Consider the following 22,699-nt stretch of genomic DNA (forward strand, 5'->3'; position numbering starts at 1 on the left):
AATTAGTCAGGAGAAAGGGAAGAAAACAGCCCTGCGGTCTGCACAAAAAAGTATGGGCACAGCCCACACAGCCTCAGCTTGCTGCGTGTCTTTAAAGGATTTCGGTGGTGAGGGTCTGTGCCGCCCGGGGGCGGGGGCGGGTCAGCCAGCACGGTCGGGCACCGCTTCCCCCAGCGCTCTTTCAGGGAGCCGGGGGCGCTGTACCCACGGCAGCCCGGACATCATGCAGGGAAGGAGCAGAGGGCAGCCCTGCCGGAGCGCTCCGGGGACAGCCGCCCCGGCCGGGCGGGGACGGCCGGGCCCCAGCGCCGGCACTGCGGTCTGGTCGGGCAGGGGAAAAGGAAGGTAGCGTAGGACTCAACAATCCTGTGTTTGGTTTAGGGTCAGCGGTCCGTTGGTAGGTGGGCGGCTATTTTTATTGGTTTTAATTGGTCCTTGCTTTCTCAAGGTTTAGCCCTGTCTTCCCTGGCAGGGTATGCAGGATAGATGACAGGGAGTTTATAGATTCAACTTCTTATGAGTTGTACAGCTCAATGGTGTGCATATGTTTCTCGGGTTTTTATTGCAAGGATTGACGTTGTTTGCTATGTCTGCTTACACACTTCATCTACTATATGTATTTATATATAAATATAAACTACATTTATTTATGTAATTCTTTATTATGTGAGCAGTGGATGGTGTTTGTGATGAGCCAGCCATAAGATGACATGTCATTTTACTCTTCCCACAGGATAGATTTTTTTAATGTTGTGATTTTTTTTTTTACTGTCTGTTTTGAAGAGATTCAGACTTCAGTCAAAAAGTGAGTTGGGCAAGATACTCCCAAAAGAAAGGTTTAGGATCATGACCACAACCTAGGCTAAGGCTAAGAAATAACTATGTGAAGCTGCTGGACCAGTTTGTATGTTAACCAGAATCTACACTTACAGATCCACTGCAACAGCTACAGTTCTTGTGCCATCACTGCCTGTCTTACTTGCCTACACAATGCAATGGGAAGTCAGAAAACCAAAAATAACAAAAATTTTAAAAGGAACAAATCTCGGTGAATCCTTTTGTATGAAAAAAGTATGCATATATTTATATACTTCCATTAAAAATACTTAACCTACAGAAGTTTTGATTTGTCTTTTGCATTAATTGAACATGCAGAGCTGTTGATTGATACCATTCTCTGTCTCCAAAATACACAGTCATACCCTGACTGAGGCTTTTGTTATATTACTCCATCAGGAGGGATGTCAGCCAGCTGCACTGCCCAGGAGAGATGCCACTGGACTGCCAGGAAACAAGTAATTGGAAGTGAGAAATAAAGAGCAGTGATGCCATCAACTCTTGGAACATGTGCTGCCCTTGGGTCTTGGAACGAGACAGGCTTGTTCAGATTTTTCTAAAGGCAGTGAAAAGTCTTGTCACAGATAACCTCCACTGCCAAGTACATCATCACTTCTGAAGATGCTTTGCAACTACTTTGAATGAGACACATTTCTGGTTTTGAAAGTTTCTTTCCCACCTAAAGTCAAAATTCCATATTGTAGAACAATCGCTCCATGGTGCCTCAGCTGACCTCTCAGAGAACCAGGGGTCTGAATCCATCCTCAATAGAAGCCACATTGGCTAACCAGGCTACTTCTGCAGTTACCAGGTACCTCTCCATCATCTGAACAAAAACCCCACAAACCCAGTGCCAGCAGTAAGCATCACACTCATTGACACAGATTTCTTCCACAACAAGTCCAGGGGAGTGCCACAAAACTTGTGAGAGGGATTAAATACCTCTCCTATGAAGAAAGAATGAAAGAACTGAGGTTCTTCAGCATGGAGAAGAGAAGGCTCCAAGGAGACCTTAGAGCAGCTTTCCAGTACCTAAAGGGTACCTTTTCCTACAAGAAAGGTGGAGAGGAAATTTCTACATGGGCATGTAGGGACAGAACACAGGAATGGCTTCACACTGACAGAAGGCAAGGTTAGATTAGATATATGGGACATTTATGACTCTTAAAGTTCTAAAAGAATCCTAGGGTATCCTGAGTTGGAAGGGGACCACAATAAATCACACCCGGTGCCTTGAGAGCATTGTTCAAATGCTTCTTGACCTCTGTCAGGCCCGTGTTGTGATCACTTTCCGGGGAGCCAGTTCCAGTGCCCAGCCACCCTCTGGGTGAAGAACCTTTTCCTGGTACGCAATCTAAACCTCCCCTGACACAACTTCAGGCCATTCCCTTGGGTTCTGTCCCTGGTCATCACAGAGAAGAGATCCGTCCCAGCTCCCCCTCCTCTCATGAGGCAGTTATATTCTGCTGTGTCCTCTTCTCTTGGCTGATGCAAGCAAGTAACCTCAGCTGCTCTGAAGCTCTTCCCCTCTAGACCCTTCTTCATCTTCATAGGTCTCCTTTGGACACTCTTCAACATCTTTATATCTTTTTTCACATTGTGTAACCCAAAACTGCTCCCAGCACTCAAGATGAGGCTGCCCCAGTGCAGAGCGGAATGGGATAATACCCCCGCCGTGCCCCGCCCCCTTCCCTGGCTGCTGATGCACCCCAGGACAGAGCTGACCTTCCTGGCTGCCAGGGCACTGCTGACTCACATTCAACTTGCCTTCAACAAGGACTCCCTGGTCCCTTTCTATGGCACTGCTCTCAAGCAGCTCATTTCCCAGTCTATAAACAACCCAGGGTTGCCCCATCCCAGGTGTAAAATCCAGCACTTTCCCTTGTTAAACTTCACACAGTTGGTGATTGCCCAGACCTCTGATTTGTCAAGATCTCCCTGCAGGACCTCTCTGCCTTCCAGGGAGTCAATGGCTCCTTCCATTTTAGTATCTCTTCAAAAGTCCAGATCATTAATGAAGATGTTGAAGAGCACAGGGCTAAGGATGGAGCCCTGTGGAGCCCCACTAGTGACAGATCACCAGTCTGATGTCACCCCATTCACTGTAGCCCTTTGTGCCTGACCTGTGAGCCAGCTGCTCACCCATCATGTGATGTGTTTATCCAGCTGTGGGCTGGACATTTTCTGCAGAAGGGTCCTGAGAGAGACAGTATTAAAAGCTTTATAAAATAAATAAAGATCACATCAATTGGCTTCCCTTGATCATCTAAGTGGTTAATGACAACTTTTGCATTACCCTGGGAATCCCATGTCTGTGTAGGATGGGCTGTCCCATCACTGTTCTTGCCTCTGGATTTCAGAACCATTTGGAGCCATTATTTCAAACATTTATCTTTTATTTGGGAATTGTATTATTTGTTAGTTTAAAGTCTGACTGCAAGATAGTGGCAGGTGCCCTGTAAATCAGCCACAATGGTCTGCCCTTTAAAATTTTGTGAGGTGACAGCCCACATTTGCCATTCACAATGCTTGTTTACCTCACTGGTAAAATCCAAATGCATCCAGACATTTCAGACCAGTCTCTGCGCCAACTTTTTGCCTGTTCGGTTTTAAAACCAGGGGTTTTCCTCTCTACAGCCACACTACACTGGGGAGATGGACACAAGGACATTTTGCATTTGCAGGGCCCAGTAAAGTGTCCCCTTGGTCCTGTCTAGCAGTAGGATAACATTAAACTCAGTGGGAGTTCTCTTTGCAGTTTTGCTTTGCCAATGGTTGTTTCATCTGCATGTTTACAAGGATACAGGCCTGCACACCAAGAACACAAAATAACAAGGCATGGTGGTTCAACCACAGCCAGCAGCTGAGCACCACACAGCTGCTCACTCACTCCACCCTCCCACCACCCTGGTGGGAGAGCAAGGAAAATCAGAGGGAAAAAAACCAATAAATCTCATGGGTTAAGATAAGACACTGATCATGTCCCTGGGGTCCCAAGCACACTGTACCCAGTGGTGGCGTTGACAGGGCCAGCAGAACATCTCCTTTCTAAGCAGAAGGCAATGGTGTGATATTGGGATCAGGGGCATTTTGGAGGAGATGATTACAAGCACCCCAGATTTTTTCTTTGTGGGGAAATTTTCAGCAGTAAATCTGAGGAGGAAAGCCTTCAACTGGTTAGGACATCCAACATGGATTGTCCTCTCACCACTTGTCCCCTGTGGGTGGGTTTTCCATAATTTGCCTACAAAGCCAAGAACCAGACTAATCTTGTGTCTGGCATTGATAAGTTCCTGGTTTAAGTCATGGTTGCAAGAGAGTGGAATCCGCCAATCTGAATCGAGCCCTGGAAAAAACATCCTGCCTTAGCCTGCTGCGCTGGAGGAAGGCAGGAAGGGGACAGGCAGGGTAGCAGCCAAAATTCACAAGGTCACAGTTTAACACAGTCACCTGCTCAGAGCAAAAGCAAAACAAGCCAGTTGTTATGAATACATATCTCTATCTTCCTACCATTTTAACAGGAAAAAAAGTAAATGCCAGGAGCTTTCAATAACCGTGCTTTTCATAGCAACCTGGGGAAACACAACAATCCTGGAGCAGATGGGAAGGTGTGTGTTTGTGGGTTTCCCTACGCTTGCTTCTAAAATCTGAGAACGTGCTTCCCCTTCTCAATCCCCAGCCGCGAGAGCGATCTCCACAAAACCAGGTTCCACAGGCCAGTAAATACACTCCAGAGAGGTACTGGCTGTTTATTCCAGAGCTGCGCAAGCCTGGTGCTATTCCAGAGACGGAGCGCGCCCTGCCGGACTTACCCCTACATTATTGACACGCACAAGCTCGGAGTCAGTGACTTCCCAAGTACAGCCCCGCTACCACGGTTTGTTCGGAAATTTCCATACGCTACATACCCCAGATAACTTCTACGCATGCTCAAGAGGAAGGTCCTCACCTGGTCCGAGCATTTTTGCTCTACACAAAGGCGTGATTTTAAGTATTATAATGCACATCGTTAATAAAAAAGGCGTGATTTTAAGTATTATAATGCACATAGTTAAGCTATAGGACGCACAGACCTTGAGCGTATGCCAAGTTATCAATGTATATAACAAACACACATCAACATCCTGCTTCACTACATCCTCAAATCTCGTCACGTTCAGTTCCCGGATGTCCTGAACTAGGCGATGCTAGCCGCTCCCAGTTCCACTGATCAGGTCTCCCTCCTTGCTGATTTAGCCTTGAAAGTGTACGAAGATCTTAAACCAAATCACATCCTGACTTAAGGCAGTCTTAATACATTCCCCCCAGGTGCCACGTGGGATAGCAACAGCAGCAGCCACATGTGAGGCTCGGCTGCCCTGCCGTGGGGTCTTTGAGGTCCTTTCCAACCCCAGGCATTCTGTCTCTGTGTTGTGTATACGTGTTTACTTTGCTTAATCACAGAGTTCACTAATCCAAGTTCTAAAAAGAAATTATGAAAACTTAAAAATAATTCCAACACCACTGTGTTGAAAGGAAACTAACTTCATAACGATGGCGTTTGACACAGACACAGCCACAGAACAGCCACTAGGCTGGAGTGCAGCTCTATGGTGTTACAGCAGCTTTGAGTACGGTGCTGGTATTAAAATGCATCACCACACTTGTGCCATCTTTGGGGCGCTGCCCTGCTGTGAATTTTGTTCCCCTGTTTGTTTGTTCAACTGTTTCTGTTGGATAAGTTTCAAATGGACCCAGCTGATTGGAATTTGGCCTTTAATTTCACTTAACTATTGTGAATTTAATTCTCTGTCTCACCCAAGCAACTCCTGCTCCTTCCCCATCTCTGACAGAGGGAATTCTTCAGTGCCCAGGATGTATCGATATAGGTAGGATAAACCCCTATACACCACTCAAATAAAACAGAGTCAAGGGAGTTCATGAGAGCTGCTGGAAAGAAATAGAAGATCTGTTATGAGGGGGAAAAAAGTATACTTCTCAGGAGTCATCCGCCTCTGAGAATGAAGGCTCAGTTCTTCAAACCACATAATTTTGTCATTTTCTGAAGTTGCTCCTTTCATGCCGAAGTGTCTACTGGAATAACCTTTGACCATGTCAAAAAGCAGTGAATAAGTACATTTTCTCAGCCACTGCCTATGAAAGCTATGTGGCCCAGAGCCACACAGTCCAAAAGTCACTTCATATTTTAAAACCAGATTTTGAGAAGCCCTGCAGCCAGCCAGGACCAGAAAGAAGACAGACAGAGTGAGGAGATAAACTGAGAGGCAGCAGCAACAGAAAGAGCAGAAAAGGGGAGGTTTTTCGCATGGCATAAAAGCAAACACACCTGTGAGAAGGCTCTGCTGCTGCCTGTATTTTTTAGTGAGCATTCAGGGGCAGGAGCTAAGTGGGAAGGAGGAAATATGAGCTCTCACCTCTAGGGAGAGATGTGCTGGCATACTCCACTGGAAAGACCAGTTACAGTGTGGAAGAGAAGGAGCATGATTAATGAAGTTTCCAGGGTTGTATGAACTTTACTGGGCTCTACAATCAGTTGCAGCCCCCCAGCTGTTAAAGCTTAAGGAATATTGCTCATCCAGCTTGCTGCCTGTGCCTCTCCTTTCATTATAAAAGGCTCCCAAATCAAATTGCAGGTAAAATCTTTTGTCTCCTCTGCTGGTGCCAGGGGCACTGCTGCTGACATGCCTCTGCCTTCATGTAGCAAGTAAGTGCTGGTGGATAGCAAGGTGCAGAAGGAGGACAAAAGGCTCCCTAGAGCTGCTTCTGAGAAAGATTTAGCTGCTGCCCTCTTAATGGACTCAACACCTTCTGATCCTGCTTTTGCACTGCAGACTGGCTTGCTCTCCTCACCTATGACAAGCATACACCCTGCATGCACTGCTGTCTGCCATAAAAAGCTCGTAGTCATCAGAAGGTGTGGTTTTGTGAAACCCCTGCCTTTTGTCAGGGAGGCGGCCCGGACTCTGGGCAGGGGGCTGCAAATGCCCAGCTGATGGCACTGTGTCTTCATCAATCTGCCTGTCTGGGGGGAGAGGTGGGTTACCTGCCTGTGGTCAGTGCCTAAAAGGATTGCTGTAGTGCCAAACATAGTCCATGACCTGCTGTTTTACCCTCTAGTTAACAGTGAACAGGGGTGCTGGCATCTGAAAACTTGGCAGAGAAGGACGCTCCTGTGCATGCAGAGAGCCTGGGCACAGCCGAACTGGAGGCTGTGGCAGGGACAGTGTACGGAAAAATTCAACTCACCAGAGGTTTATGTCCAGAAAGGAAACAGAGGAGTCCTGTAACTTTATTCATGGGGCGTTTCCCCATGGGGTCTCTCAAACTGTTGGAGGATGCAGCCTCCTTTTTTTCCTAATTTCCTGGCTGCATCACCCTCTTCCTTTTCCCATTGCCTGAGGTACATGCAAGGTACAGACTTCCAGATTTGCCTGCTATATGTCTCCCTTAATGTGCAGGCAACCCCTTTTTGTACATTAAATGATATTCATATTCTATTAAGTCCTCTTCTCTGAGTTCAGGAATTTAGCATGACATTGGCTGAACAGCAGTCTATGTCAATTAGTCAATTTTCTGAAACTGATAGTTTCTCCTGTTACTTCCTTATCTGAAAGTCCCTGGCCCTGTCTACAAGTAGATTCACACAAAATGTGTGTAAAGACACATTCATCTTATTCCTTTCAACAGCAATCCTGGCTTTCCTTTTGGGAGATGTGGGTGGTATGAAAGCCTGAGGAGCAGTCCCACGCTCTCCTCTCTAAGACAGCCAGCTACGACTACAGCAGAACGCCATCAGCACATTCTAGGAAAGAAGGAGATGCAACCATTCCTGATCCACTTCTCCATGGCATTTGCCTGCTTTCTGGGGGAGAATGAACCATGCTGCACCTAGCTGGAGACTTCCAATAGCCATGGTGGCCACCCTGATGCCACACTGAAGCTCCACAGTGTGCTCCTCTAGAACGTGTAGCTGTTGCCAGAGACCTACCATGCAAATCAGACTGTCATAGTGCTCAAGAAAGCATCTGTGCACTGTGTACAGCTTCCTTCACAGGAACAGGTGACTATAGCTACTGTGATTTGGACATGCCTGGCTTGAAAAGCCTGCCGTTTGCTGGCCAGCTGGTCAAATGGGTGGCTGTCTGATCGTTGAGAAGCATTTATAATTAATAGCATTTTTTACTGAACCCTCCTGTGGGTGTGTCTTCTTTTGAAGTAGTTGCAGTTTTGCTCAGGCAAATAGAGTTTTACTAAAGTCGTTGGGGACATTAGAAGTAATTTGTAAAAGATTCAAAGAGCAGAGACAAGGCAGAGTAATGAAGGAGGCAAATTTGCAAGCATTTTTGCTGGTTTTGGTGTGACCTGTGTTGTCTCAGGGCCACTGCTGTATCCCCTCAAATACCCCAGACCTGGGTACCAGGAGCACTCATTGCTGAACTTCCTGTCCCCACCGTGCCCCCGTGTCCCTCAGTACCTGCCCCTGCAGGCACCTCTCTGGCCCTGAGCTCCACAGCCCTCACCCACCTGGGGATGCTGAGGGTCCATGCAGAAGAGGGCACCATGAGATGGCTGCAGGGGCACACCTGCCAGTAGAAGAGCCTGCATGTATGCTGGTCTGTGTGCCCAGAGTCATGGGGCTGTGCCAGCTGCCTCTTGGAGGATGAGCGAGTGGCACTATGTTCTGTTAATGTCACTAACTGAAGGGAATTTTAATTCAAAAATGTCATGTATTGAAAGTAGTAGTCACTTTAGGCTGCTCTTGGTTTTCCCTTGAACAGTGCAATGAAATCCAGCAGAAACCAATGCCAGTCTCCCTGTGTTACTGGAGCCAGTGTGGAGTGCCTAACTCCTCATGTCTTCTCGAAGTAAGAATGTCAAATAAATCACAGTGTTCCAATTATAAGTGGACCCAAGATAAAACACATTCTAAAGCAACACTTTAGGTTTTTTAGATCTGAATCTATCTATTCTGAGTGCAATGTAGACAGATTGCATTTATGGGTTTGTTGCTTGTACCAACGAGGGACCCTGCATCTAGCAATTCCATTTAAATGCTTCTTGAAGAATCAACTAAAACACACCATGCATAAGTCCTTTGGGTCCCTGTTCAACTCATTTTAGGGTGACATGGTCAAAAATACTTGATTGTGCATATCTCTTCTCCACTCTGCTTGCAGTGCAAATAAGTGGGAGAGCAGCTGCAGAGTTGAAATTCCACCATAACATTTTGTATTGGAGTCAAACCCCAGGTTTACCAAGCACTACACATACACAGACAGAGAAACTGTAGGATAAAGATGCAAGCAGGTAGCAACACACCTGTGTCTTATTGCCAGCATTAGGGACAAAGCAAGGGGATCATAGTTTAAAATAGCAGCAGAACTACATTGCCATTGATTGATTCTGTAAAAGACAGGACAGAGATTGAAAGCTATTGTCCACTTGCCTACCTTCACTGAAGTTACTGGGGCAAGCCAGAGCTGCAGAATGCACACAGCTTCTATTTTCTGTCCTTGAGGATGTTTAAACTGTGAGACACTCAAATTTGATGTCTAGCTTGAAAAAAACACAGAGAGGGGGAAAGATGGGTAACTTTGTCCCAGATGGCAGAAGAAAGAGTCAGAGCACAACCCTGACTGTGGGACACCTCAAGTTCCAGGAGAGCTGGAAGAGAAGTATCATGGAGGCAAGGTCTGGGTGGGGGAGAGGTGTAGATTATGCATGGAACTTGAGGCTGGGGGCAAGGGCTTGGTTTTGTAAAATCACAGAGAAAGCAGAGAACTGAATGGAGGCACAACTGGGCAATGTTTGGGTGAGTGAAGAGAAAGGGTTTAAGGTAAACAGGTTGAAGGGAAGTGGCTGAACATGTGGACAGCAGAAGCACAGGGTGAGTTTTTTGTGTGGCGTGAAGATCAACTGTCTTTTCGAAGAATGGAAAAAAATAGGACTGCAGTGATTGACGTGAGGTAAAAAAGGTGGTTCAGAGATGTAATCCTCAAGGAAAAAAAGAGATTTATAAAAGGGTTGAAAGCCACATTTCTGTACTTCTGTGAAGGCAATGTTGCATATATTTGTGTGACTATTTTAGGGAGCAGTGAGGGATGAAGATCTGACCCTTTACCTTCTCAGATCTTGCAGTGAATTCTGGCTGCACAGCAAAAGAAGGTTCACAGCAGGAAGAAAAAAAAACATAAAAAAAACCCCACAGCACTTTTTGGGTTTGATGAGCCATAACTCTCCTTAAGCACAAGAAGCTGGGGAGCATGAAAGGGTGTTCTAATCCTGTCCCACGGGATTAGAGTGAAACTCAGAGGCAGGAGATCACCTTTGCCCCAGACACCTATTTTCTGCTACCTCCTGGAGAGCAATAACCTCTGGTGCATCACCTTGGGTTGCAGTCTGATAAGCCAGCAGGAGGAATCAAGGATAAGAGCTGGGGGAGGTCAGGTACTGTCAATGCCGGTGCTTTGTGCACCATCCTCTGACTCTGGGCTGGGCCAGTCAGGAGATGAGCTTCTCATCTGTTCATGCTTCTGGCAGCACTCATAGGCTGGCTGTGTCCAGTACAGAAATCATGCGAGGCATGTGCACCACGGGCTGTGGGGAGGACAAATGCTGACACAAGTCAGCCCTGCCTTAGAAGAGGAGGGAGGAGGGGCACAAAGGGTTGACATCTGTCAGAAAGTTATCAAGCTGGCAATAGTCCTTTAAGGCAGGAGGCTGGCCAAACTCACAGCAATGCTGGCTATATTGTGAGCCCACCCTCGGGACAGGCTCAGAGGGGCAGAGGGGCCACTAAGAGAACAGGTCTCAGGAATCACTGGAAACCACACCAGCTGCAGCACCACCTCTCATCTCAGAACAAGGCTTTGCAGAGCTGGAGCTGGCCCAAGAGGTGCCTTTGAAGACTGGAGACTTCATTGCAATGGGATTATTTTCGTGGTGAAAGATTTCATGTTGTGGGCTCTAAGGAAATGAACTGCCCTTTGCTGGTTTGTTAAAAATGTAGACTAGATAGAAAAGAGAACAGTTTGTTCTTATAAGAAAAACTAGAGGAGAAAAAATGCTGCCTTTTCTTTTCAGAGAGCTGCACTCAGTCTCCAGTTGGGACCATGAGAGAAAGCACCATTGCTGGGAAGCATCCATCCATGCATGCTGTGGGAAGCAGTTGTACATTGTCAGGGCATTAAAGGGCATTAAATTACATTCCCTAATGAGCTATGGGCTGCTGGTGAGATCCAGCAGCCCAAGCTACCTTAATTTTCTAGGAGCTCACTCAGTCTAGCATGGCTCATTTGATCTCCTGATCTTCATGGATAGGGGTAAGAACAGGCCCAGTGCCTCACAGGAATAAATATGGCTCAACACACAGTGAGCTGAGCTGAGCTGAGTTATATATGGAGGATATGGCAGAGCCAGTGTTCTGCTGAACAGCCGTGGTGTTTCTTCCAGCTGAGGTCTGTGAGGGAAGCTGTGGGCAGCCTAAAACCTTCACAACTGGCATGTGTAACCATGCCCTTCTGGCTATGCTTGTGGGAAGGGGACATGGAAAATTTTCTCATGAGTATGGGTCTGAGCAGAGAAATTGCTCCTGCTGACAGCCTCCAGTGAAAATCTGGCTTTTTTGTACTGTTGTACTGTTGCTCAATAAAAGGTACAAGGAGTTGCAGTGAATATGTATTTCCTGTGATGCTATTTTGGTGTCAAAATTACTCTATCAGCATCCTGTTTAAAATGGGGTTATGATGGAGCACCGATCTTATTAGCTAATTGTGCTTGCTAGTCTGTGGCTCTGTATTTCACAACCACATTACAATGGTTGGCTGATGCGCTCTGCAGTCAGGATACTTTTAATTCCCCCTGGATTTCATTATTGTGACTGCAAAGAAAGGAACAGAATAGCAGATGAAGCTGTTGCTGTTTAGGCTTATAATGCTGCCTATGCTTTGTACTGAGTTGTGCCCTTAGGCTGAACGAGTTGGCAGGATTCATCTGGAAGAGTGAAAACGAAGATTTTGTATTTGTCTAGGTTTTGTGATACAACAAAAAAATTTAACCCTTTGACTCAGGAGCAGCTGCTCTTTCTTTTCCAAAGAGTAGACTACTTCATTACTTACTGCTTTTCTAGCCTCATCCCTCCAGAAAGGTTGGCTGGAAAACATCTGCAGGGCCACAGTGGGGGTGGGTAGAGCTACAAGGTGCAAATACAAGGCTGCTCCACAGCAGCCTGGACAACAAGCAAGGTTTTGCCATTGCTGGGACTTACCCCAATTGATGCCATATCTTGGCAGGTCATCAGTTCAATTCCCTTCTTCCTCCCACTTCCTTCACTGTGTCATGGCTGCAGCCCTTCTGGAGCTCAACCCCAGCTTGTGGCCACATATATAAATGTTTAGCTTAATTCAAACAAGAGTTTCTTTCCCCCCATGGCTCAAAACCTTAATGTGTGCTTTTTACTTGCCTTGTTATGTGCTATTCTTAAAGTAAGCTCAGATGGTGATTATGGAAAGGTGGGGGGCCCTGGCCCATGAACACAATGAAGTGAACAGAAATTCAGGCTTGTGTATAGTTCTCCCACACTCTTCATTCAAGTTTTGATTCCCTATTATTTCTTTAAGAAGCTTAATAGCTTTTCAAGCTGTTCATCTTCTGGGAGATTCAGACCTGCAAGTGCTTATGCTGGCTTTTTTGGGGAGCAAATTACATTTTTATAAAGCTGTCAAGCTTCATCTTCATCATAAACAGCATGAACCTCACATGCTTTTCTGGCAGGCTGGTCTCCTGCTGCAATGAAATACAGACCGTTCTGAGGTTTTCTTGTCCTTATGTTGTCCATAATGCACAGATACAACACCACAGCTTTCAAAAGCAAGCAGTCATGTTCCTTGCCTGGAGGCGGTAGGGCTTCTGTGCCCATAAGAAGAACTCTGCAGACCTCCTACCCAACCTTTCAGAACAGGCAGCAAACTCATGCTTTGAAATCCCTTTACTTCATTCAGCTATGTTCAACATTAGGTACTAAAGTTAGGTTTGTTGTTGTTACTAGGGGCAGTGCAATTTTAAGAGATTTGAAAGACACTCAGCATGCCTTCCAACAAGTGGATTTTTCTTCTGGCAAAAAGCAGGCACAGTGAAGTACCAAGACCCACTAAAAGACTGGAGGGGATTTTCTAATGGAGGATTAAGTTTTCGGATACTTTAACTATCAGAAGACCAATGAGTCTGAGGTGTTCATGTCTGTATCATTTCCCTTGCATAGGATGCAAATTCCACCCAATTAATTGCCTCTTGCAGCTGCAGAGGCATTTTTAGATCCCAGTTTCACACACAGCCTTACCTGTTCCTATTTCATTCATCCGTCCTCCTGCAGTATCTGAGTACTTTAATGTACTCAGCCTTCATTGCATCCCCATCTTTGAGGAAAGAGAGGCATAGAGACAGAAAGTGAGATGTCCCAGGTGACAGAGGAGGAGGTCTTTGGTGGAGAAGCAGTGTGTTGGCCACAGGCAGGTGTCCAAATCTTTGAGCTAAACATCTCCTACCTAAGCAAAGATGGGGGGACATGGAGAAGTGGCCAGACCACCATGCCCCATCTGGCATTGCCAATGCCTAGCAAATATTTTTTGTCCAAGGTTTGTATTCAGGACTTAATATTTAAAACTAGAATATAAGTAAGAGCTATCAGAAAAGCAATTAAAAACAGGAGATATCACTATTTCTGGAATTGTGGCAGAATTTTTTTTCCTAGGGCACAGGGTTCAGGCCTGTAATTTATTCTTCAGAGGACTCGAGTGTGAAATACCTGCTCACCCATTGGTCTCCCACTTGATTACTGTCAGGTGAGGTAGTGAGATACAGCAATTCAATAGCTTCTCTCATAGGCTTTATTTCTAGCTTTGACTGCTCGGTAAGCATCTCAGAAAATCTGCTCTGGTGCTGGATTTTCTTCCACTTTATTTTTAGCATATTTAAGGTAAACAAGAATAAGTACTAGATGAAGATGATGGCAGAAGCTGTCAGAAAACCAGCCTTTTTAGGTTTTCTGTGTGTGGGAGTGCAAGCTCCATCCATTTCACACATTCATAATTTAATAGTAATTAGAAATTCTAAATAATCACTCCCTGGGCACTAGCTAATCTTCATTAAACTAACATCTAAATATCAGTGACTAAAACTGGGTCAGTGGCCCAGAGTGGAGGGAAGGAGCAATTCTAGACTCCAGCAGCACAGGATCTGAGCTCCCTGGCTTGGAGAATGAGCTCATTTGCTGCTCACTAAATGCTGCATACAGAGGGTCCCATCCTCTACACATGGCAGAAGAGCTCCTTCAGCAGCCAAGGACACATGCTGTGTTGCTAGCAAGGAGACTAGTCCTTCATCTCCAGTGGGACAGCAGGGCTTTTCAGGGAGCAGGGATCTGAGAAGGCAGCTGCCTGTGCTGTTCTGCAATTGCCAATGCCAGGGGCTGAGTCCCAAGGGTAAGTGGTCACAGATACATGCCCACCGCATGAAGAATGTCTTGCCAGTGTGAACTGCTGTGTGGTTGAAGGAAAAATCCCGCTTCTGCAGCTCCAGTCCTCTGTCTTGAGGTCCCTGCTAACAGCAGGAGAGCAGAGTTTTCTTCCACACTCCATCACAGTACCCTGAAATTTTCCTTGCAAGTCCCATGTCCCATTCTATTCTCCCTGCATATGCTTCCCTCACTAGCCTTCTGCAGACCACCTTTAGGTGCTTGTTTTGGTTTTTTTTCTCCTGGAAGTCATGAAACTCCTGTTTCAGAGTATTGATCTCTGCAGACAGTGCTTCAGTCCCTCACTGCTAGAGTGAGTAAATAAAGCTAAAGAGCTCCTGTTCTGCAGCTCTGACACAGGCAAAATACAGTGGAAACCAGACAGGGTTTATACAACCTTTATGTTTCATGGTCCAGCCCCTAACACCTCTGCTGATGAAGGATATCTCTGGAGCCTCTTTTTCTCCGTGCAGCTAAACCCATCTAGCCATGCAGCTTCACTGTTAATAAACCGTGAAATAGACACTCTGAGCCAAGCGCACGCACCTTCAGTAGAACTGCACAACACTGACATGCAGCAGAACACTCTGGGTCCACAGCATGGACCCTGCCTGTGTGCAGAGGTCCTGCCTGATGGGCTGTCTGGTCCTTTTCCTCCTGATGGACTGATGATGATGACTGATTAGCACAACAGCATCAGTCTCCGTTTCAGAAGCAGCAGGAGTTTCCAGATAAAGTAAACTATCTCAGGCAAATACAGTGCTGAAGTAGTTTGTAGTAAATAACAATAGAAGCAGAAGACATGGTTCAGCCTGGCTACTAGTGCATTAGTGTATTAGTGTAAAAAAAATACCTGTCAGCAAGAAGCAGAAATATGCTGTGCTATGGAACAGAGAGGAGAGGGGAAGAAATCTTTGTGACTGTATGTGCCTCCATTATTGAGTCTACTCACCATCCATCTTTAGATATCCAAGCTGTTAGAACAGCTGTGCAGAGTGGGGAGTGTGTACAGGTTCTTGAGGAACAAGGTGATGGTGCCACAAGAGGTGCTGTGCTGGGATATGTAGCTTGCATGGCTCATAATGCATTGCAGTATCTCCTTCATGCCTCCCTACTGTTCACTGCCCCACAGCTGTCCTGATAATGCAAAGCATCTTGTGAGCCAGCATGCTCCACATAGCCTTATGAGCCCTAAGATTCCTGCTTCCTGGGTATGAGCAAGGACTCTTATGCATGTGTGACCACAACCTCCCCTTTCACAGTGAAGAACTTTCCAACTGCTTCTGTATGTGACTAACTTCAGCACACCCTGTAGCCTATCAGAGAGGCTGAGGAATGTGGTGATGGGTGTAACCATTAGCCTAAAGGGACAGTTCCCAAGACTCTGGAGAGAGGCTGAGGAGCAGAGATGTGAGAGGATCAATGAGAAGAAAGACAGCAAAAATATCCTGCCTTTCCTCTACCAAACCCATTAACACGCTCATCTCAGAAAACATTACTTTTCTTGGCACCAGGACAGTATCTCCAGTATTACTGCAGCTACTCAGCTAAAGAGCAGGCACAGAACAAAGTAAAACTTCAGCAAAAATTTGACTTGCTTCTCAGGAACATGGGATTGTATTGAGTAAGAGCACAACTTACACACACCACATGGAAGACAGAGAAATTTCTTTCTTACTTAAAAGGAAAACTTTATTTTGATACATTAAAAAATCTATACATTTCTTAGACTAAAATACAGTTTTGCATCAGTATCCTGGCACAATGTCAGTTTACACAGAAAATCTAAGATTAGATCAGCACTGTTAATTTCTGTTCTCTTCCTGCATTCACAGCTTGCAGTATAAAATAGTTTAAGTTCTCAAGACAACAATGAACAGTGTCACATTTACTTTTCCCATTCTCAAAGGAGGTGGCATTCCACTGGAAAAAGGAGCACTTGTTAGTTGATCTTGATTCAATGTAAATCACTAAGCCAGTCCAGGGGTTTGATTGCCCTGTTAGAAGTATGAGTAAAGGAGGATGAAAAATTCGTTTCCAGATGAAGCTTTGATGGACTATGACAATGCAAGTACTGTCAAGCCTTTAAAATCTGTTCAGAAGATTTTCCTTTTTCCTCAGAGTAGTTTCTGTAATCAGCAACACAATTCATTATACAGAAATAACTATTTTCTATAGGTATAGTATTCCACTTTCATTTTGCTCTGAAGAGCTCCAGAGTAAAATTGAAGTGGGACACGGGATATGTTGCTGTGAGACGTCTGAATTGGAATGTGAATTTTCTTAACTACTGTGAAGATCCTGTGGAATATTTTTATCTGCTCTCCATGGCTCCACCTAACTTCTGGCAGTTTTTCTGTCCTACATTAGAAATAAAACCACCTTTCTGTTTTTTCTTCCCTCACTCCCCTGGGAGACATTATGAGATTGTTGGTGGAGCTGTTTTTCAAATGAGAGATATTCTCCTGTTTCAGTCTGAGCAGCAGGGAGGGACCCAACTAATACTAACATGGAGGACACATGGTATTTGAGAGTTAAAAAACATGTTTATAGCGGGAACTCCAGTCAGTGCACAACTTCTGCTGGGTTTCATGACTACTCAGTTTCCTAATTTCACCATAGCTTATGAAATAAACAATCCCTATTCCCACTAACCCAGAGAGGAGAGGCGGTACACTTAAGGAATGGTATCCATCAGCTGCCAGCATAAAACAGGAATGCTGTTAGGTATCTGCTTATAAATCACATACTTAGAGAGGCCATAGCTGCCTTTAACATAACTGAAATTAGGCTAGTTCTGTTAAAAGTCAGCTGGTACTTTTACTCTGAATTCTTGGAACTTTGGTTCTAAGGGGAGTTTCTGTAGAGAAGAAGCAAATGCTTATAACACCAAAATCTGCTCACCATATTCAAATATGATGACTTGACCTCAGTAAGACAGGGGAGTAGAATCTGATGGGCATTTGCTGGTTTTCTGCTAGTTTCATTTTAACAGATGTATGTCAAATTAATGCCAGATCGTTTAACCCCCAAATGGGTATTTTCAGATCAATTTATGCTACCGGTTCTCCTTACATATATTTTCATAATCCTGGTCTCTGAGGAGCTTCGGCTTGATTGTATCAGATTGCAAGACTCATCACAGCTCCATCCCAGACCAGAAATTTTGCCTTTTACACATAACCCACATCACAGGAGATGAGTTCCATCTTTTCTCTCATCTCTTTAAATATAAAAGAAAAAAATACCTTGAAAACAGTATTTGCTACAGAACACAAGAAATACAGATTTACTAGTCTCCATAATCTTGTTACATGGTGGAAATAACAGCAGAGACTAAACAGTTGGAAGAGCATTTGAAAATGAAATATTTAAAGTAAACTTTCATCATCCCAACAAAGAAGCTGAGGGCAAGAAATGCTTAAAATAAGCCTGCTGGGTTTTGTGTTGGGAAACAGAAGAGTTGTTTTGTTGTCTTTTTGGTTTTTTCACAAAGATGAAATAGAATTTCTGTGTCGATAATGTGACACAAGCTGTTCAAGAAACAATGGGCTAGTGATCGTTAGATTTAGTAAACAGTATCTGCACAGGCCAAGCCACGATTTAAAAAACAGGAATGCTGTAAGGTATCTACTTAATAAATCTTAAAACTGTTTCTTAAAACGACTGTGCCATATTCAATATAGCATGTAATATGCACTCTGAACTAAATGCTCACTAGATGGTGATGAGTATGTGTCTCCAACATGCATTTTATTCTGACTCTATAACATACATTCATAGAATACATCATAACCACTCAGAGCAAACCACTAAAGTGCATGCCCTGAGGGCACATTAAGTATATTGTTTCCAACAATGGCTGCTCAATTGCCAGAACACTGATACAGAAAGGGCTCATTTTTGCTTTATATCCCCATTATGTGCTGAAAGAGTAAGAGCTAACATCCCCTGCTCCCTCCATGAAAGGGAGCACTGTGGAGCAGGCTAATTGCCCGCTGCAAAAAAAGCCCTTTCAGAAAGAAGTAACCACCCTGAGAAGATGCTGTACAGAAATGCAGGGAGCAAGTCTTGGATTAATTACTGGGTAGGTGGGCCTGTGTACTGGGTTAGACTGGACAGTCAGCAATCTGCAAGATGCTGTGTTTTAGATCTGCAACTGTGCTGCTAACACAAAGCTTTACCTGCTACTGAGCAGTGCTTGCAGAGGGTCAAGGCCTTCTCTATTTTCCACTCTATGACCCCCGCAGTCGTTTGGGGTTAGGCAAAAGGATGAGAGGGCACAAAGCCAGGACAGCTGACCTGAACAGACTGAAGAAATACTCCACATCATATAATGTAACACTCAGCAATCAGACTGGGGTGGGTGTAGTTCACAAGCAGCAGCTGCTTGGAGATTGGCTGGGCGTTGGTCTGCTGGTAAATGATTGCCTTTGTTTTTGTTGGGTTTTTTTCCCTTTATTTGCTTATAACTGCACTTAGATCAGTATTTTTGTCCTTTCACTGCTGTCTCCCATCCTGAGCAAGCAACAGATAGCAGTGTATGTGACAGCCATGGTCAACCCACCACAACATTTAACTGCATTTTCCATTGTTAGGTCTCCCTTATAGAAAATGCTTTCCAAATGCAAAAAGTCCTTCATTTACTATGCCAATGTAAGGCCACATTTAGAAGCCCATCCTGGTTCTGGCACTGGGAGTTCATGGAATGCTGAAGATGCAAATCCTAGCTAGCCATCCTATGTGTTAAGTCTAGCTGTGGAGCAGCAGTGAAACTCTAGAAGTGATTGGTTGCACTGCTAACCACAGTGATGGAGTAATACCAGACAAAAAAAGAAAAAAAATTCTACGTCAGAACTTTAGCTTAGCACATACTCTCCCTCTCATTCACTAAAGGTAATATCCTGAATCATTGCCTCAGGAAGGTGAAAGGGAATGTGGTAAGATCAAGGGACAAAGGGGAGCTGACACTCTGCCACTTGCCACTCTTTTACTCAGAGAGCAATATGGAAATGAGACCCAAAAGAACAACAATAAAAAACATTCTCTAAGGCTGGAAGAAGCAGTAAAGATGGCATGGTACTGTTCAACTTCCAAACAGAAAAAATAAGGGGGGAAAAATTAACAAATTAAGGATTGGTATGTTTTTTCTGTTTGAAACTTAACTGGTCAGAGGCTATGATGCAGAAACCCAATGCTGGGAAGTAGTAATCCCAATGATTGTTTCTAAATCCAAATTGTCCAGCCTAAATCTCCAGTCTTTTAGCACTATTCAATTCACTGGACTTTCTGAGGAGATGATTTCTCTGTTTTAGCTGTCTCATCTGCTCCTCCTGCATTGTTATTCTCAGTGCAGCATCACTCTCTACTTAGTCTAGACTGCTTCCCACAAAGCAGACCATACACTGGCTTTAATAACCAACAGTCAAAAGAAGTATTTAATCCCTCACAGCTGGCAGACCCCAACACCCCTACTGCCAAAATTTATGTATGGGATTTACATGCCAAAATGTCCTCCCACTTCACTATCCCCACTAGGAAAGGAAAGCAGTCTAAATTTGTCCTGAAAAGTTGTCTTTTCAAAATTCTGTCTTCTGCTTATCTCTGTGCACAAGACAGAGCTGTAAGAGGGCAGCTTGTAGTTTGGTTGCAAATGAACTTCAACGGGCATTCAAAAGCTTTAAGGGGCCACTGGAAAGCCTGTGTGTGGATGGAATGCCTTTTTGTCAAGACTGAAAAGCTCTGCATGCTGGATATACACTCAAGAATGGTGCACACATTTTTATTAAGAACTTTGTAATTATATAGGTTTCTCACTTAAACATTACAACTACCCATAGAAAAGTGTTGCCTGTGTCTTTTAAACACCATGTAAATAAACAAATTTATTTTTAAGACAGGATAAACTGCTATAAAAATGGTGCACAGTCAAGTAATACAAAAATACAAAATTTGTTACCAATTGCAGTCCTAGTTGCAATTACAGAGTATAGTTCCCACTCAGGACATCCACTGAGTGGAGAACACAAACTTGTGGAACCAGTCATGGCAGAATTTTCTTATCAAAATGAGCAGAATACAAGGTTTCTTTGATTAAGCACTTCCAATAACCTCCAAACAAGATGAAAACTAGATTCTCTGGAAGCAACTGGGTACTTGATAAGTCTTTTAGTCTTGAAAACCAGTTTCCAGAATTCATCTAAGCTAGTTTTTACATTTGTGTTGCTAAACCCCTCTGATCTACACAAATACTGGTGTTGAGTACCACTGCTATCTTAGACACTGGTACTGCAGGAATGTCTCCTCTCCACAAAAGTAAGGCTGCTCCAGTGCTTCTTCTGGGCAAGTCTGACCTCTAACTTGCACAGAGAGTCCTCACCTGTGCTCCAGTTTGAATCCCTAGGCTGAAGCTCTAGTCCAGTCAGCACTTACATAGATATGTATGTTACAATTTCCATACTTAAGAGAGCCCTCCTGATGCTAGTAGTTACAGATATGGTTCACTTAAATGAGTAAGTGCTTCCAGGACTGGATAAGTCTCTTTGCCTCCCCAACAGCTATCATTTCTGAATGTATCTTTATTTTTGTACCATTCAAATAGTTTGGGTTCTGTGATATGAAAAGTGTAAATTGTTTTAACTGGCTTATAGGAAAAAAAAATAACAAATTTAAGTTATCAAATGACTTCTGGAAGCAAAAGTGAAACGTTTTACTATTGCCAAAAAGATAAGAGCACTAGTTAGCTAAATGACACTACATAATTATTTAAAACTTCAGCAGCAATTTAGAAGTCTGATAGTCTGAAAGGAAGCACAGTTAACTGCTTACTTACTAAACCTTGATTACACGATTTGTGCATGTCTTTACCTAGACATACCTCTCTACTCCATCATAAAGCTTCTGTAGAAAGGCTCTTACTCTTTCAAAAGATTTTCTGGAATGGAGTGATTGAACCATTGAGGCATCATTATTTGCAGACAGCTTGTAATTAGTGCAATAAGTTTAAAAATTCTGCTCTGAAATATTAACTTTACAATAACAAAAATAGTTTTCTTAAAAAAATGTTAACAAAAGGAATATATAGCATAGACAGATCATAAATTCTTAGCAAATACAGTTATGCATTTACCAATTCACTATGCTGAATAATTGAATATTAGCATTCACGTCTGGTGAACTTCCAGACTGAAGAGATATTTATGTATATAATAATAATAGAAAAGCATGTTCTCTTGTCATTATTTGATAATTTCAGATAACTATCCTGGCAGCTACACTTCCAAAGGAATGTTTCTCTGCCCTTTCTGGCTTTTGCCACCCACTACAGTATGTACAAATATGGATCAAGCAACAGGCAAGGAATGATCCTTTCTACCTCCCAGAGCTCTCTCATTAGATGAAATGAAGCATATAGTACTTTTTTATGTACAGCAGTATAATTCATTTCTCTTCCCATCCTCAGCATCTTTGTATCTAGTCACGAATTAATCATGAGTATGGCTAAGACTGAGCTTTAACAATCTGTTATTTCACTTGCCTGTATGGAGAATCCATACCCTTCAAAGGAACACTGCTGAAGTGTGAAGGAGGCTACTGAACTCAGGGGGAGGATAGAGGGCAATGGGTATGAGGGGTAAAAGTAGGGTAAGCAGGAAGTTAATTGCATATAAAAATTATCTGTCCCCATTTTGTAGGTTCTGTTTAATAGGAGATGCAAGGGCTCCCACACACCTAAATACCTGAGGAGTTGGTTATTGTGATGTCTGATACTGGTAAACAGAACTGTGCCCTGCCAGGGCTGTAAAGTAAAATAACTGCTTACAAACACATTTCAACTGAACAAATTTTTGCTGAAACAACCTCTTGAAAAAATAAATTTGAATTTTTTCTTGATTTTAAGGTTTTCTGTACATGTCACTGTCCTGAATTTAATGAAAATTTTAAAGAAATTAAACAAGTAAAACTCTCAGTAGATTAGCAGTGTCATGGGAAATCTGTCTCTAAACCCAGTCATGATTTCAGATTATCTTTACAATGATACTTCCTCCAGATTTTAAAATATCAAGCAGATAAGAATCAACATTTCCATGACCACAACAAATAACTTAAGAAATGGAACAATGATAAAGCTGCTTGTAAAAGCCACCCGTATGAAAAGAGTACATGTTTCACAAAAATAATTGTTAAAAAAAGTTTTAAATCCCTGTTCCTTTTCTCTGATTTTGGCTGTTTAATTTTATAGATATATATATATAGATATAGATATATATATATATGTATGTATGTATATATGTATATATATACTGTTTTGGAATGTCAATGGGTTCCAATATGGCTGGGGGGGTTTTAAAT

General features: G+C 43.7%; 1 protein-coding gene across 1 annotated transcript in view; it reads right to left on the minus strand.

The window, feature by feature from the left end:
• Positions 1–20,197: 20,197 nt before the first annotated feature.
• SLC44A1 (solute carrier family 44 member 1) overlaps positions 20,198–22,699 on the minus strand; it is a 51,779-nt gene continuing 49,277 nt past the window's right edge. The window contains exon 16 of the mRNA XM_005423606.2: positions 20,198–22,686. The gene's annotated coding sequence lies outside the window, so the exon portion shown is untranslated. The remainder of the gene's footprint in view (positions 22,687–22,699) is intronic.

Source organism: Geospiza fortis, unplaced genomic scaffold, assembly GCF_000277835.1.
Source record: "Geospiza fortis unplaced genomic scaffold, GeoFor_1.0 scaffold167, whole genome shotgun sequence".
NCBI classification, from domain to species: domain Eukaryota; kingdom Metazoa; phylum Chordata; class Aves; order Passeriformes; family Thraupidae; genus Geospiza; species Geospiza fortis.